We start from the raw sequence: 16,060 nt of genomic DNA on the forward strand, positions 1-16,060 counted from the left end.
ACTCAAAAACTGATCCATTATTGTCGTATCCTCCGAGACCGTCGATGTATAAAGTTCTGTAAAAAAATCTCTAAACTTGGAGGACACGACAAAAGGATCCGTGATTGGCTGTCTATCCTTATCATGAAGCGTAATTACAATTGGGGGCTTGTCTTCACTATGAACAAGATATGCGAGCAATTTACCTGCTTTTTCTCCATGTTCAAACCACCTCTGTCTATTGAAGAATAATTTCTGTTTAGCTTTTACATAATGCATCTGGGACACCACTCTTGTCTGTAGTTTAAGAGTATTGGCATTTGTTATGGATGGGACAGCTATATATGCTTGTTCTGAAGAGGATAGTTCTATGATTGCTTTATCTAAGGCTTCCGCGGAGTTTGTTTTAATCTGATTAATGCGTGAGGTCAGGACAGCTCGGGCATGCAACTTAAACGTGTCCCACACTACTGGCGCAGGAGCAGAATGTTCATTGTCCGTAAAAAAACGAGTCCATTCCACCCCAAGCATATCATCTTCTGGCAGCAAGGACAACCAAAAAGGGTTTAAGCGCCAGGCCCGCTTCTGCTTGGCAAGGGACACGCTAAGAGTAATAGAGTAAAAGCTATGATCAGACAACAGCCTAGGTCCAAAGGACACTGTCAATAATCTAGGTAAAAGTTGTTTAGACACCAGAATGAAATCTATTCGAGACATTGAGGTATGCGGAAATTTATGTCTCCACGTATCAATTAGATAAATGGATGAGGTTATTTTATGTAGTTTAGTGTAATTTGTCCTCATTGCAGCTACTGTCAGTGGGCGAAGTCTGTCTAGGGTATCATTCATTGTGGAATTAAAATCCCCCATCCATACTGCTTGCACCGTGGGGTATCTTGCCATGAAGGAGATACCCTCCAGTATTATAGTAATAGAGAATGGAGGGGGGACATAGAAAGCCAAGATTAGGAAGGGTTCTCCCTGAGGGTCTGTGCATATCTCTCCTGACTCAAAGTGTATGGATTTTGCAATTAAAATAGATACACCTCTGGAATGGGATGTAAACGTCGAGTGAAATGCCCATCCTACCCAGGGGCGACGTAGGGCCATCTGTAGCTTGCCGTCTATATGGGTTTCCACCAATGCTATTACATCAGCCCTCTGTTTCTTAAGGAATGCGAGGGTTGCCGACCTCTTAAGCGGTTCACGCAAGCCCCTCACATCCCAAGTAAGGAATTTTATAGACGCCATATGGAGTTCTCACAAATCAATTTCAGTATTAAGGTGCGTATCCTGAGTCTCACCAGTACCTTTATACAAAAATTATGTATGAGTGTGTACAGTACTACAAAACATAGCAGCAAAGGCAAATTTTCAATATTATTCAAAAAACTATATTGATTCAGAAAGTGTAAACATAGTACTTCTTGCATTTTAAAAAGTAACTTAAACATTTTCCCTCCCCTCTCCCTCCCAGCCCTGCACCGACCCCAACCTGTGCGGGCATACTTCCCAAACAAAACTGAAATTGGAATCCGGGAAAAAACAGTCAGCTGCATCTGAAATAAAAGAAAAAACCAGGGTAGCCGTTGGGTTTTGGAGCCCAGAATAAACATATCCCACAGTATCATGTATAAAGAAAATAGATGTATGTAGTCTCTGGGATAGTTAAATGTGTGTAATTGTAGTTGGACGGCTTCATTCCAGGTTCGGTGACTGATTTCCCTAAAGGTGCGTGGGGCAAAGTCACTCTGCACCAAACATGTGTTCTGTAGGACTATTACTGACCCGAGGCTCCGGTCGTCAAAATAATAAGTGATAGTATATAGTTTCTCCTGAGGTGTTTAGAGCAAAGTCTCTCATGTTATAAGAAAAGAGGCCTGTGACCCCCTATGGCAGTACACGGTCATGTGCTGTGTATGTTGGGTTATTCATTCTCTTTCCTGTTGTCTCGGCGCTCCAACCAAGCAATGGCATCCTCGGGGGTTTCAAAGAAAATGGCTCGGCCATCATCCCCCACACGAAGACGTGCGGGGAATAACATTGAGTATTTAAGATTTTTGATGCGCAGGCGCCTTTTGGCTTCGGTGAAGTCTTGTCTGCGTTTCTGTACTTCGGTGGAGAAATCAGGGAAGATGGCAACCTTGACGTTGTCAATAGGTATATTACCTTTCAACCTTGCCATGCGCAGCGTTGTGTCGCGATCTTTATAGTTTAGCAATTTGGCGATAAATGTTCGGGGTGGAGCACCTTGTGGTGGCGGCCTAGCGGGCATACGATGCGCTCTTTCGACAGAAAACGTGGGCGAAAAGGTCTCCCTGCCATACGTTGTAATTAGTAATTGTTCCAGAAATGTGGTGGGATCTTTCCCCTCCATCCCTTCCGGTAGGCCAATGAAGCGGAGGTTGCACCTATGAAGCCTGTTCTCCATGTCATCTTGCTTTGCCAGGAGTTGATTGATCTGGTATTGCATGCGTTCAGAGGTAGTCTGTAATGGCGGGATCGCGTCCTCCACCTCTCCTAGTCTGGTCTCAGATGTCTTAACTCGCTCTTTAAGCTTGTGCAGGTCTTGTCGGACCAGGGAGACGTCTACCTTAACCTCCTCAATTTTGGTCGTGAGGGTGGCCTGGAGCGCAGAGATGGCTTCCAGCACTCTATCCGTCTCTGCGCCCGCCACCTCCCTCCCATCCGACGCGGCGCCACCATCTTCCCCCATGTTGTCTTTATCCTGTCAGCGATATTTATCAAGTTTGGCAGCTGTGTCGGACTTGGGTTTCATCGGGGCCATGACTGTTGGTAAGAGGCGGCAGACGTAGCTGGTTGAGCGGTTGCGGATTCGGCACAGAGGGTGAGCTGGGGGGCTTGAAGGACAAGAGTAGCAAGACAGTCACCACATGTATCGTCTAGGACAGGTCTTGAGTCCCCGTTCACCCCCGATAGGCCCGAGTACCCCCAGGAGACTTAGGTAAGGACAATACTTTGGCGGGCAAGGGCACTGGGGTTGTCAGCCGAGATTTAGATCAAGTAAAGGAGAGATGGGAGGGTGAGGAGTGTTCGGTATAGAGTAGCAATATGGGTGCCACTCATCTGGAGGATGCAGGGGTCATCTGTAGGTCTGAGCACTGTGGTGTCCCTGGAGGAGTTGCAGAGAACAGTGGGTGGGCTAAATAATCCACTTTACTGGGTGCAGAGTCCAGGAAGGAAGGATGTATTGCTGGTGAGGAGGCTGAGAGCACCAAGATGGCTGCCGACACTAGGCCGAAACCACGGCCCGGATTTAAGGCTGTCGCTGTGCGGGGGGGCACTGTTCGGCTCAGACTCCTATTCAGGATCCTGTGCAGGAGGATCAGCGTTTAGTGGGGGAGCCAGGTATCCCAGGGGCCAGAACGTAGCACCTTTGAAGAGGCCGGGAGGAGCAAGATGGCCGCCAGAGTCCAGGACCAGGCCGAAGCCGCGGCCTGGATTTGAGGCTGCCGCCGTACGGAAGAATACCGCTCCATCTAAACCCTGACTTGAAGCCCTCAGAGCAGGGTCTATGTGCGGGAGGAGAACCAGACACCAGGGAGGCCAGGAGGGGGTATAAATGAGGAGTCCGAGTGGAGCAGGATGGCCGCCGGAATTGACTAGGCCGAAGCCACAGCCAATAGTTGCGGCTGCCGCCACGGAGGAGCGCCGTGCCGTTTGGAACTCCCGTCCGATCAAAGGCCCGCTGAGACAGGTCTATATACGTGCAGGGACCCCAGAAGGTATATCAGGCTGCTGCAGGATGATACTGAGAAGCAGGATTAATGTGGATTCAGGTGTATTGGACGGAGCTCGGGTCTTCCACGTCCTACTCCATGCTGTAGCAGGCCACGCCCCATAAAAAATGTATTAATATTTTGATTACACCAATATGCAATGACAACCACTAATCCGTTACCCCCAGAAGCACTGCTGGCCTTTGTGACAGCAATATCAAAACCTGGGAAAGATCCAAAATATTGTGCAAAATACAGAGCTATTTCCCTTTTAAATCAGACACTAAACTACTCGCAAAAATATTAGCAACTAAATTGCAGGATAAAATAATACAATTGGTACACTCTGATCAAACGGGGTTTATGATGGGAAGAGAAACTAAAGACAATACAATACGGGCCCTTCATGTTCTCCATTGGATGCAGAATGGACCTAATAAGATACCAAGGGTAGTGCTATCAATGGATGCCGAAAAGGCCCTTGATAGAGTGAACTGGGTATTCATGATGGAAGTTTTAAGTGGAATAGGTCTGGGGGAACGGTAGATGGGGTGGGTATCAGCACTATACGCAGGACCAAGGGCACGGAACCCTATCAAGCGGTTTTGACATACAAAACGGCACAAGGCAGGGTTGCCCACTGTCCGCAATACTATTTGTTCTGGTGTTAGAACCTTTCCTATGCAAAATAAGGGAAAATAAAGGAATATCAGGAGTAGGAATCGGACCTAGAGAATATAAAGTTTCAGCATATGCTGATGATTTGTTATTTATTTTTTCTATCAAAACCCCAAGAATCCATTAAAGAAGTGATGCAGGAGGTGACAAGATATGGGAAACTATCGAATTTTAAAATAAATTTAGAGAAATCGGTATTATTACCCAGTTATGTGCCATCATCACTAACTACATCTCTACAAAATAAATACCTGTTTATATGGAATAAGAAGTCCTTGTTTTATTTGGGAGTGCAGATATCTGCAGATGTAAAACTCTTACATGAACTACAGCCCCCTACTCGCTAAAATAGATGATCTGCACATTTGGAAAAGACATACTTTAACAATGTTTGGAAGGATCAACACCCTTAAAATGAATATAGTTCCCAGATTATTATATATACTGTATACAGTACCCATACCACTCCCCCAAATTTTTTTCAGAAAGGTACGCAGAGCATTTCTGTCTTTCATATGGAAAGATGGGAATGCTAGAATAGCATATAATATCCTTCGCAGAAGTAAAGGGGAGGGAGGAGTCGGGTTGCCAGACATTGCAATGTATTACAAAGCAATGTCTCTAGTACGCATCTTAAATTGGTGTCACGACTCCAACAATAAAGCATGGATGTTGATTGAGAAAAACAGCAGAAAGAGATTTGGCGGGAGCACCATGGATATCAGCTAAGGATAGGGGACTATCCAAATGGACATCCCCATTAACCCGAAATACACTGGCAGTGTGGGATAGATTAAATAAAACAGGCAAATATGCTCCTAGAATATCCCCTCTAGCCCCATTGGGAGCATATCCATGGTTCCCCCCTGGAGAAGAAAAGGGAGCATTGGGTCCATGGGAATCAGGAGGAAATACAATGTGTTCAAGATATGGTCCTTTGGGTACTCTGATGCCCCAAGCAGAATTGGTATCATCACAAGGAGACATGAGGATGGCAGGATGGAGATACAACTAAATGCAAAACTTCTTTAAAAAAATAGAACATCAATTAAGGTCCCAAAATGCTCTAACCATATTCGAGAAGATGTCTATGAGGATATCAAAACCCAATCATTTACTATCTCAAATGTATAAACTAATGCTCAGTGAACAAGAAATTACAACACCACATTTTATTAAAGAATGGGAAAATGAACTAAATTGTACTGTACATTTACCCCATCACAAACAAAAAAATGAATAGAAGTAACACATTCCTCGTCCGTAAGCTCATCTATCCAGGAAATGTCATAAATTCTTGACTAGATGGTACAGAACCCCGGAGCGATTAGCACAGATATATCCAACTGTAGACAATCGCTGCTGGTGGGGATGTAAGAAAGGGGTACATTTCTTCATATTTGGTGGACATGCCCTAAAATCAAGGTATTTTGGGAAGAAATAGCACCCTGGATCAAAAGAATGACAAATAAGGGTATAGAACTAACACCAGTACACTTCTTGTTCCATGGGAGCATGGGAGCCATAAAATCCTTTAAGAACAGTGTAATACCACATTTATTAAATGCAGCAAAGATGTTAATACCTAGGCACTGGAAACAGGCTACATGCCCTATATTGAGAGAGTGGAAAAGGGAAGTAGATGAGATGAAGGAGGCAGAAAGGTCGGTTTATAAGACCAGATATAAACAGGACAAATTTGATAAAATATGGGCAAAGTGGGAAAGTCTTGATCAGGAGTTAGATAGAGATTAAATTATTAGAAGCTATTGCTGGTAATCTAGATACATTTTAAAGGGGAATCTGACAATGGGAAGATAAATAAGGAACAGTCCACAACATATTTTTTGTTGTTGTTGTTTTTAAGAATAAAGAGTATTAAATTTGTGATTATGTGGCATATGCGTATTGTGGAGGGGGCTCCCTCCGCAGATTTGCCTCCTCCTCTGTCTCCCCACCCTCCCCCCTCCCTTCCCCCCCCCTTTTTTTTTCCCTTACACATATTAAGTTAATAATATACATAGAACACAGCAGGCACTTGAAGATTTTACATTTATTTTAAAAGCACTTTACAGAGAGAGAGGAGAAGAAGAAAGGGGGGAGAATAGTAGAGAGAGAAGGGAAGGGAGGGGAAAAAGGAGGGGAGAGGAGAGAAAGGGAAGGGGAAAAGGAAAAAGAGAATTTTTTTTTTTTTTACATGTATTAGGATAATAATATACAAAGAGCACAAACACTTAGTGATTTTAAATTATTTATTTTTATAGCACTTTCACAAAATGGGTTTATTCACTTTTTTTTTCTCTTCTCCTTTTTTTACATGTATTAGGATAATAATATACACAGAGCACATACACTTGAAGATTATAAATTCTCACATACTGGGGTTTTTTTTTCTTCTTAATTTTTTCCTCCCTTTCTTACAGGTATTAAGTTAATAATATATCACAGAGTACAAACACCTGAAGATTTTAAATTATTTATTTATACAGCACTTTCACAAACTGGGGTTCCCCCCCCCCCCTTTTTTTTTGTTCTCACGTAGCAAGTCAACAATATACACAGAGCACAAACACTTGAAGATTTTAAATTTCATTTTTATAGCACTTTATAAATTGGTTTCTTCCCCCCCTTTTTTTTTTCTTTTTTCTTTGGGTGCATGGGGAGGTGGTGCTGAGGGAGCCACTTTCCGTGCTCGGTATGTACATATACGTTATGATATTGAACATTTTTTGTGGCTATGCCATGTAAATATTAATTGTTATAAAGAGAAAAAAATGTTTAATAAAGGATGGATTATAAATAAAAGGGAAAGGGAAAAGGAGAAAGAAAAAAAAGGGAAGGAAAAGAAGGAAAGAGAAAAGAAAAAAAATAAGAAAAAATAATAAAAAAAACAGTAGACCCTGACAGAGGTTTTAGTCTTTTCCCACTCTATCCAAAATGAAAAAAAAAAAAAAAAACTCTTTGGCTAGAACTACACTAATGTGTAAAAGTTTTAGGCAGACGTGAAAAAATGCTGTAAATTTAAAAATGATTTAGGAAATATAAGTGTTAATTTGTTAGTTTATTTTTATCAATTAACAAAATGGAAAGTAAATGAACACAAGAGAAATCCAAATCAAATTAATATTTGGTTGGCCACTTATTTGGGATCCAAGGGGATGGGGGACAGGGAGCCCGGTCTAGCACCAAACTGGGCTCCAAACCAGCAAAACATGAGATGCCATTAGACATGTGCACACTGAAATATTTTGTTTCGGAATTTCGTTTTCGTACGAAAAATACATTTATTTAGTTACTCCCGAAATTCTTTTTTCTTTATTTCGTTTTTCGTTAAAAACTTGCATTCGTCCGAAAATCGAAATGAATTAAGGTCGAATCTGTCATTAAAGGCTTATGGTGTCTGTCGAATGTTCAAAGTAGATTCGACGGAGCTGCTAAACTGTACGATGTCGCAATCGTACATTCCGGTCGAATTTTCCGGGATGCATTTGACCGGAAATGTACGATAGCAGCATCGTACAGTTTGTTTAGCTGCTCCGTCGAATCTTCTAACTTTCGACAGACACCATAAGCCAAAGATTTAGGTTTGCATGTTTTTGTTTCTGTGTCGAATCTTCATCGTTCATGCTCATTGGTCTACTCTGCCCCAGCAGTCAGCCAACCAAACTTTCACATTCGTTTCTCAATCGGAAGTGCAATGGCGGCCGCAAAATCCGACGCTGTGTCTGGCTCAGATATGGCAGCACCAGCAACCCATGAAAACATGGAGGAGGACGTTCCTGGGCCTTCTATGGAGGCAGCAACATCCCCAACAACACCAGTATCCAAAAATGTGCACAGGAGGGGGACATAAGCTGCAACCAGCAGGAAGCGTAACCTTATGTGGACTCACATTGAGTCCCAGGTCCTTGTAAGGGAAACGCTTCCTTGCTGGATGCAGCTGTGTGGCCCCCGCTCCAGGGAAACCACTTTGGAGTAGAAGCGGGAGAAGTGGGAGGAGATCTCCAGGAAGGTCGAGGAGACCTATCGCCATCGGCGTGACCCGACTGCCTGTTGCGACATAAAACGGTAAGTGTCTGATTATTTATTTTTTTTACATTTTAACCACTTCTGCCCCGGAGGTATGGCTGCCAAATGACCGTGCCACTTTGTGCGATTTGGCACTGCGACGCTTTAACTGACAATTGTGCAGTGGTGTGACGTTGCTCCCAAACAAAACTGACGTCCTTTTTTTCCCTCAAATAGAGCTTTCTTTTGGTGGTATTTGATCACCTCTGCGGTTTTTATTTACTTTTTGCTATATAAGAATCCCCAACAAATATATAAAAAACAAATTTTTTCCTCAGTTTAGGCCGATATGTATTCTTCTACATATTTTTGGTAACAAAAATTGCAATAAGCGTTTATTGATTGGTTTGTGCAAAAGTTATAGCATCTACAAAATAGGGATAGTTTTATGGCATTTTTATTAACAATTTTTTTTTACTAGTAATGGTGGCGATCAGCGATTTTTATTGTGACTGCGACATTATGGCAGACACATCGGACACTTTTGATGCCATTTTGGGACCATTGTCATTTATACAATGATAAAAGCTCAAAAAATGCACTGATTTTACACACACACATAAACATATATTATTGCTATCACATGTGATGTCAGTAAAGTTAAGTGAATTTTTTTTTTAAAAAGGAATAAATCATTTTCAATTTATCCTCCCTCCTGTGAAAAAACAAATTTGCGCATAGGTGTGCCTAGCCTACACATGAAAGCATAGTTTGCAGCTGCACATGTTAAATATATTATCGCCACGATCATTGTAAGAGGAATATTTCCATGCCCGTTATTTGTTCTTAGTTAGTTATCACTAAACTGAGCAGTAAGTGCTTTTAAGTTCCACTTGACCTGACCACCTGTAGGTTACGCCCCCTTGCTGACCAGGCCATATTCTGCTATTTAGCACATTGTAGCTTAAACTGCACGCTCCTGCGATGTACTACCCAAATGAAATTTATGCTCTTCTCCCGCCATATATGGTTTTGGTTGGCTGGGGGACCGCTGATTGACTTCCGCGTTGTGGAGGCACTGTGGTTTACGTCCATGTGGGCATCATGGTGGCATCCTATAGGCTAGCCAGACCGAGGTTTGGTTGTCCGTTCATCTCCCATTCGTCTGTCGATAACGTCATAGACGCCATTGTGTTTAGACGCAGTTGTGCTTCACATGGCGCAAATAGGTGTTTTGAGGTTTGTTATCATAGTGTATATATATATATATATACGGTATATCAGTGGCAAGCAGACATTTACCCCAGTTGAAGTCCATGTGGACGAAACGCGTTGGGTCCGATATGCCTGTTTAGCCACGATTTATATAAGCGCTTTTTTACTATCAGTTTGTATCTGGTCCCTGTTTGTTTTGGGAGTCAGAGAATTTTATTACAAACTTTTAATAAACATTTTCTGGAAGTGGATTCACACTATGTGGAGGTATTTTTTCCATTTTTCCGTTTGAGGGATACATCCCTTCTGTGATGATTCGCAATTGGATTCACCAACCATCATATAGTCCCGCACCATGGAGATCCTAAGGCAGTGAGATCTAGATTGGGTTGATCGGTGAGTAATTGCTGCAATCACTCATCAAGTCTGGAAGCAGTGCCGTATACATCTTCTCCGGGATAACCATCCCCACATGATCTCATCACAAGCTTGTCTGACTCTCAGCCCTTGGCTAATGAGTCCACCTATTCCGGTAAGGGTATTTTAACCTTTCCATACAACTATTAGAAATCTGTGTGCCATACCACCCTAAAGTCCATCCTAGCCATGGGAGATTGATGTGATTTATCCTATTGAAGACATCTAAGTTATCTTCTGACTAGAACCCAATATATGTTTTAAGAACATTTGTTGGACTTTGTTTCACCTAATAATTTGCTTGGGAATATATTACATATTATTTTCTCTTTTTATATTTATTGTAGTTATGACACTAACACCCTTTACATGAGTGTATACTGTATAGAGGTATTATCCGTGTTGTAATTTTTTGCACATTTTTTTGAGGTTGCACATTTTTTTCCCAATGGTTTTTTGACTATTGGGTTTTATTTATGCATGGATAGAAGTTTGTTTTGTACAGGTTGACACCTATCTCACAGACACATCTATGTTTTGACAATTCTTTATTTTTTTGGCTTACACTCACCCAAGTGGAGTCATGTTTCAATAAAACTTTATTGTGCATCGTGACCTCCGGATGATCATTCTGGTGGGTTCTGCCCGATAACGAACATCCGGTTGTTTAGCGCCACATTGTCTTATTTTCTATTTATTTACAATTAGTCTAGTTGTTATGTTGGCTGCATCACTTATATAATTGGCGCAGTATTACTTTTTAATATTCTTCATATAGAGCTTTTATTGGTGGCATTAGATCACCGCTGGGTTTTACATTTTTTGTTATTGAAAAATAAAAAAGTTATATATATATATATATATATATATATATATATATATATATATATATATATATATATATATATATATATATATATATATATATATATATATATATAAGTGTTACGTGGCTGGACTTAACCAGCTTGCGGACCCGCCATATGTTTAGTTACTATGGGGGGTCCACATCCGCAAGTGGGTTAATGCTTTGCAAAAGAAACAAGAAAGGAAATTTTACACTATACACAGTTCACACAATCGCGTAATAGAAAGGTGGACTGGAGTGGACAATGGACATTTACTCGGCACAATCCCAATCCTGTCTTTTATTATTTATTGTGCACCAAAAAAGCATACGTTTTTCTTACAATAAATTTGGTTAATAAATAAATGTGCAAACCTTGTGCTACATGAAAAAATGTGCCTAATCCAAAAATTCCATTTGCATTGTTTCATTCTACGCGTTCATTCTACATGTGTTTCATGTGTTGATGTCATTTTCAGATTACAATTGTAGTTTAATTGTGGAACCCGTTTCTCTTCTATTTTTGTTTTGCAGTTCCATAGCGCGTAAGCACAGGCAGTTCGGGGTGGCGCAGAGGGAAGCAGGTGCCTTTCCTCCCCCATGAGAAGGAGCTCTTAGCAGCTGTAGGGGAGGATGAGATAAGAAAGCTGCTGGCTCATCAAGGTTGGTGTCAGCATTGCATTGTGTGCAGGACATTTTTTTTGTCAAGCATGCGAAGTGACATAGTCATTTACCATGATGTGTTTGATTTTATTTAAAGATTGTCTCCAGGCCCAGCGCCGCCGAAGGCAGAGGGTGGAGGAGCAGGAGTCCTCCACATCATCAACTTGCAGTAAGTACTGTAGTAGTGACACTAATACAGTGATTCCTTTTCCATTTGTCCAGCCTTCCATTGTTGATTCCAGTGTCATTGCTTCTCGCTCATGCAGTGACAGGTAGAGCCTCTGCGATGCTCTGTCAGGTAACGCAAGCGATTGCGTAACTTACGTAATCTGACAGAACGTCGCCACTCTGAACTGAGGTGCCTGATCAGTGGTGGTGCACCTAGCCCTCGCCGGCGCCGCTGGAACCAGGACAGGTAAGTGCCTCGTATTTGTTTTTTTTTAATGATTTTTTCTAAATGGTGAATGCATGTCCCTGCCTTGTAGATAAACGTTAATGACCTGCCCTGTATTGCCATGCTAATGGATAATTAATTTTATCTATTTACACTACAGTATATTTATTTACGTTTATTAACGTTCATCATTTCTCCTTTATAAATAGGTGTCATCCTGTCAGAGGGGGGGACTGAGGAGGAGGCTGAGGCAGCAACGCCCACATTAAGTTAGTATAATCTTGCTGGTATCTGCTGAGTGATCATACATGTTTCAATGTTCTTGTACTAATGTGTGAGATTGTTGTACACTGCAGATTGTAATGTTCTTTTCTATCATTAATCAACAGCTACTGAGGCTGAGCAGGAGGTGGAGGAGACCTGCCCTGTAGAGGCTGCTGGGGATGCGGAGGAACAGCCAGACGCGGCAGATCCAGGGAGTAAGCATAACTTTTTTGTATTTTCCAGGCAAATATAGTATTTTAAATATGAAATGCTGGTGGCATACCTTGTCTAGAATAGCTTGTGATTTATTCTGCAAGGCTTCGGTTTAGCTGGAATTATTAATTATATTAGTTCCCCTCTGCAGCTGATTCCAGTCTTCCTGTTAGCGTGCCCTGTGCTTGTTATTTCCTCAATGTCCCTGATCACGCCACCTTCTTACTGCAGTTCAGATTCCCAGTCTGAGTCAATCACTGTTAATCATTGTGAATAACACAGCAGGCTGGAGGGGGTGTGTCAGAAAAGAATCTCCAGCTATTGGCTGGCAGTCCCTGGACATGTTCAATCTCTGGCATGCCCCTAATTCATGCATTAACACTTTACTCATGATGTTATACCTGTTATACCTCCTAGCCTAGACCAGGAGTGAGTAACCTACCTAGCCTAGAACAGAAGTGGGGCTTATTCAACAATCAGTGGCCTTTCAAAATTATCAACTTTAAAAAGTAGCCTGCTATATTTTATTATACAACTTTTTATTAGGTCATCCCAAATGCAATGGCTTGAATGGCTTCTCTTTGGTGAGTGTAATGTTAAAAGCTGGTATAGCTGATATGTTTTTCTACAAGTGCAACTGATCTTCCATATTTGCCAAAGTCAGTCAGTCTGGATGAGGTAGATTAGTTAGCACTTAGGCGTCCATTACACCTTAAGATTTTCTCCAGCCGCCCGTGCAACCAAGCGGATAAAATCTTTGGGAGATTCCCCTTTACACTGCTCGATGTGTAGAAGGGAATCCCTTTGTACTCTGGCCAGGGAGGACACTCAGCTCTGCCCTGGTCAGAGTACAGTAAAGTAGTACTACACCTTCCTGCACAGCTCTGCAAACTTGGTATGACGCAGCGAATTGACACAGACACCACTATCTCCAACACACAAATTGATTAGGTGCATCTCACTAAATATCAAAAATGGAAAACTGGTATGGAAGTGAAAACATCTCAAGATGTTACAGGATTGTCTACAAGGGCTGGGAGATCTTTGCCTTTATATAATGTTAGGGTGAAGAAGCCATGTGTATTGTATTATCTATCTATCTAATGTATTTTCTTTTCTTCACAGGTGAAGTCTTCATCCTTCAACTGCACCCTGTGGATGAAGGCCTGGACCTGCCTGCGTCTGGTTGGACTGACTGTCCTTCCTCCCCAGTGGTTTCTACAGGGCATGTTCTCCTCCACCCTTCATCAACATCCCCCCACCTGGACAGTGACACACCCATTGGTGCCTCCTCCTCAGTGCATCCTTCTCCACCCGCTCCAGAACAAGTACACATCCCCCACCCTCCAGAGCCACATGTGACTGATTATCTGCGGCGCATTGTTGAGGTCCAAGAGAGACAATATGCCTTAACCCGGAGGCTGTGTCAATCTTTGGCCCTCCACAATCGCCGGCAGCTCCGTCACTATGTGGCTCTGGAAAGGTACCAACGTAGCCTCAGGAGACACCTGGAGGCTACGCAGTACCTTGGTGACCAGTTGGCTGGGATTAATATGTCCCTACAGCGACTGGTCACCAGGTTGGGGGAGAATGTACTTTAATTTTTTTTTTATTTAAATTTTTTATTTGTTTTGTTTATGTTAAAAATAAAAACATTTTGTTCAGAAATAATTGTTTTCTTGAGTTTTGCTTTCCTTGTTAGATTTGTGTGATGTTTATCTAAATGAACTAGTCCATATATTGTTACTAACTTACTAGAGGCCTTATAATTGTAGTTTTTCTACATTTAACCATCAGGCTGAACTTAGAAAATTGATGAGATTTCTCTCTACACTATTTCAATGTGCAAAGGGTAATCCCATGTATTGTGTCCAGTCACGCCGTTCAGCTTTCCCTCCACCAGAATACACAGCAGATAGTTACAGCAGATAGTTACAGCAGGGGTTACTATACAGTCCTCAACAGTTCATAGGACATAGGTTGCAGGCTTGCAATCATGAGGGCAACAGTTAACCGGACACAGGTTCACAGGCTAACGCAATCACAAGGGGTAACAGTTCAAAGGGCAGTGTCATGGTTATGCAATAGAGTTTGTCTGTCAGCATACCTGTCTCCATGTGTTCATCTCTAGAGACCAGCTGACCCTCACCTGACTGCTTTTGTAAGCTCTCCTCTAGCATGGCTCCACCCCAGCTCCTATCAGGGAACCCTATATTAACCTGTGCACTGCAAGCCAGCAGTGCTGATCAACCATTGTGTGTTAGCTTTCGTGTGTACTGGCTGTGTTTCCTACGTCTGATTCCAGTTAACCGACTTTGGCCTGTTCTCTACTATTCCTGTCTGCTCGTGACCCTGACCTTTGGCGTGTCCCTGACCATCCCTGTTTGCCTGTGACCCTGAACCTTGGCGTGTACTCTGTTGTCCTTATCTGCTTGTGGTCCCCGACCTTGGCTTATCCCTTACTTGCTTGTTGTTCCAGCCTGCTGCCTCTTTCTTCTTCTCCTGTAGTCTACCATGAGCATGAGCTGTGAGACCCTGGGGGCCGTGACCTGGAGCCAGACTGCAGCGCAGTCCATCCTCACCACTAGAGGCTCTGGTGAACACCTGCTGGCTCTTAGACTCCTCGCCCTGGGGAATCTATGCTCTAGCTCCCAGTAGGATCTGTGTTAGTGATCCAGTAGACCTGCTTCCTGAACCTCCCAGGGTTCAATCCACAGCAGTCAGTCCTAGGGTCCACTACCTAACGGTGCACTTCCAATTCCTACAGAGTGCATCTGTCACCTAGCCTCAAGGTGACCTGACAGGCAGTCATCATTTCCAGGGCTTGAGTAACATGGCAGCAGAGTAGATTACTCACTCACACTGGTGACTTTGGACAATTGCAGATGGTCATGAAACAGGCGGAGGATCAGAGAGGGCCCTGGTGTCCCCAGGGTCAGAGATGGTAAATGGGAGGGGTCCTGGGCATCTGGATGCAACTCAGCAGTGACCAACTAATCTATCTTGCATAGAATCACGTTTACAACTGTATGCTTCTTTGTGCTATGTTGTGTTGGTAATATATTCTGCTCCTTGAGTTGACAGTCTCTCCATCAAGAGGAACTGTCATGCTGTTGAGGTCATCTTTAATCATTGTCTCTTATTTCCAGACCATCAAACAAAAATGGTTAAATTAGCACATGTTGCTATTTGTATTTACAAAGACAGCAACACGTGAGCAGTAGCACCACGTCAAGGCTTCAACCCTTGCTACTGTCCATTCACACAACATTCATTCATGCAATCATGCACACTCTAGTCACTCTACACAACATTCATTACAAAAAAGAGTGATGGAAGGAATAAAGGGAAAAATTTGGATTGCTTAAAACAATATAATTCTTTTTAAATCTTGGGGTCACACCAAAGTCAAGTAGACAACTGCTATTGTGTCAAGTGGTAGGAAAATAAAAAAAATGATTTTCCTCAACATTTGGATGGTTCCTCTGAGTCCCATCTATCTTCACTGTCCATTCACACAACATTCATTCATGCAATCACGCACACTCAAGTCACTCTAGTCCCATCTATCTTCACATGGTAGCAATGATTCAGGTCTCACAAGTTAAGGGTAGGGTAACCCAGCTTGGGGAGGTTAAATTT

At 42.5% G+C, this 16,060-nt stretch overlaps 1 long non-coding RNA gene across 1 annotated transcript in view; it reads left to right on the forward strand.

The window, feature by feature from the left end:
• LOC141145879 (uncharacterized) overlaps positions 1-12,210 on the forward strand; it is a 164,169-nt gene extending 151,959 nt beyond the window's left edge. The window contains exons 5-7 of the long non-coding RNA XR_012244688.1: positions 11,419-11,547; positions 11,645-11,716; positions 12,151-12,210. This is a non-coding gene — a long non-coding RNA (uncharacterized lncRNA). The remainder of the gene's footprint in view (positions 1-11,418; positions 11,548-11,644; positions 11,717-12,150) is intronic.
• Positions 12,211-16,060: the final 3,850 nt, after the last annotated feature.

This window comes from Aquarana catesbeiana, linkage group LG05 (assembly GCF_042186555.1).
Source record: "Aquarana catesbeiana isolate 2022-GZ linkage group LG05, ASM4218655v1, whole genome shotgun sequence".
Taxonomy (NCBI): domain Eukaryota; kingdom Metazoa; phylum Chordata; class Amphibia; order Anura; family Ranidae; genus Aquarana; species Aquarana catesbeiana.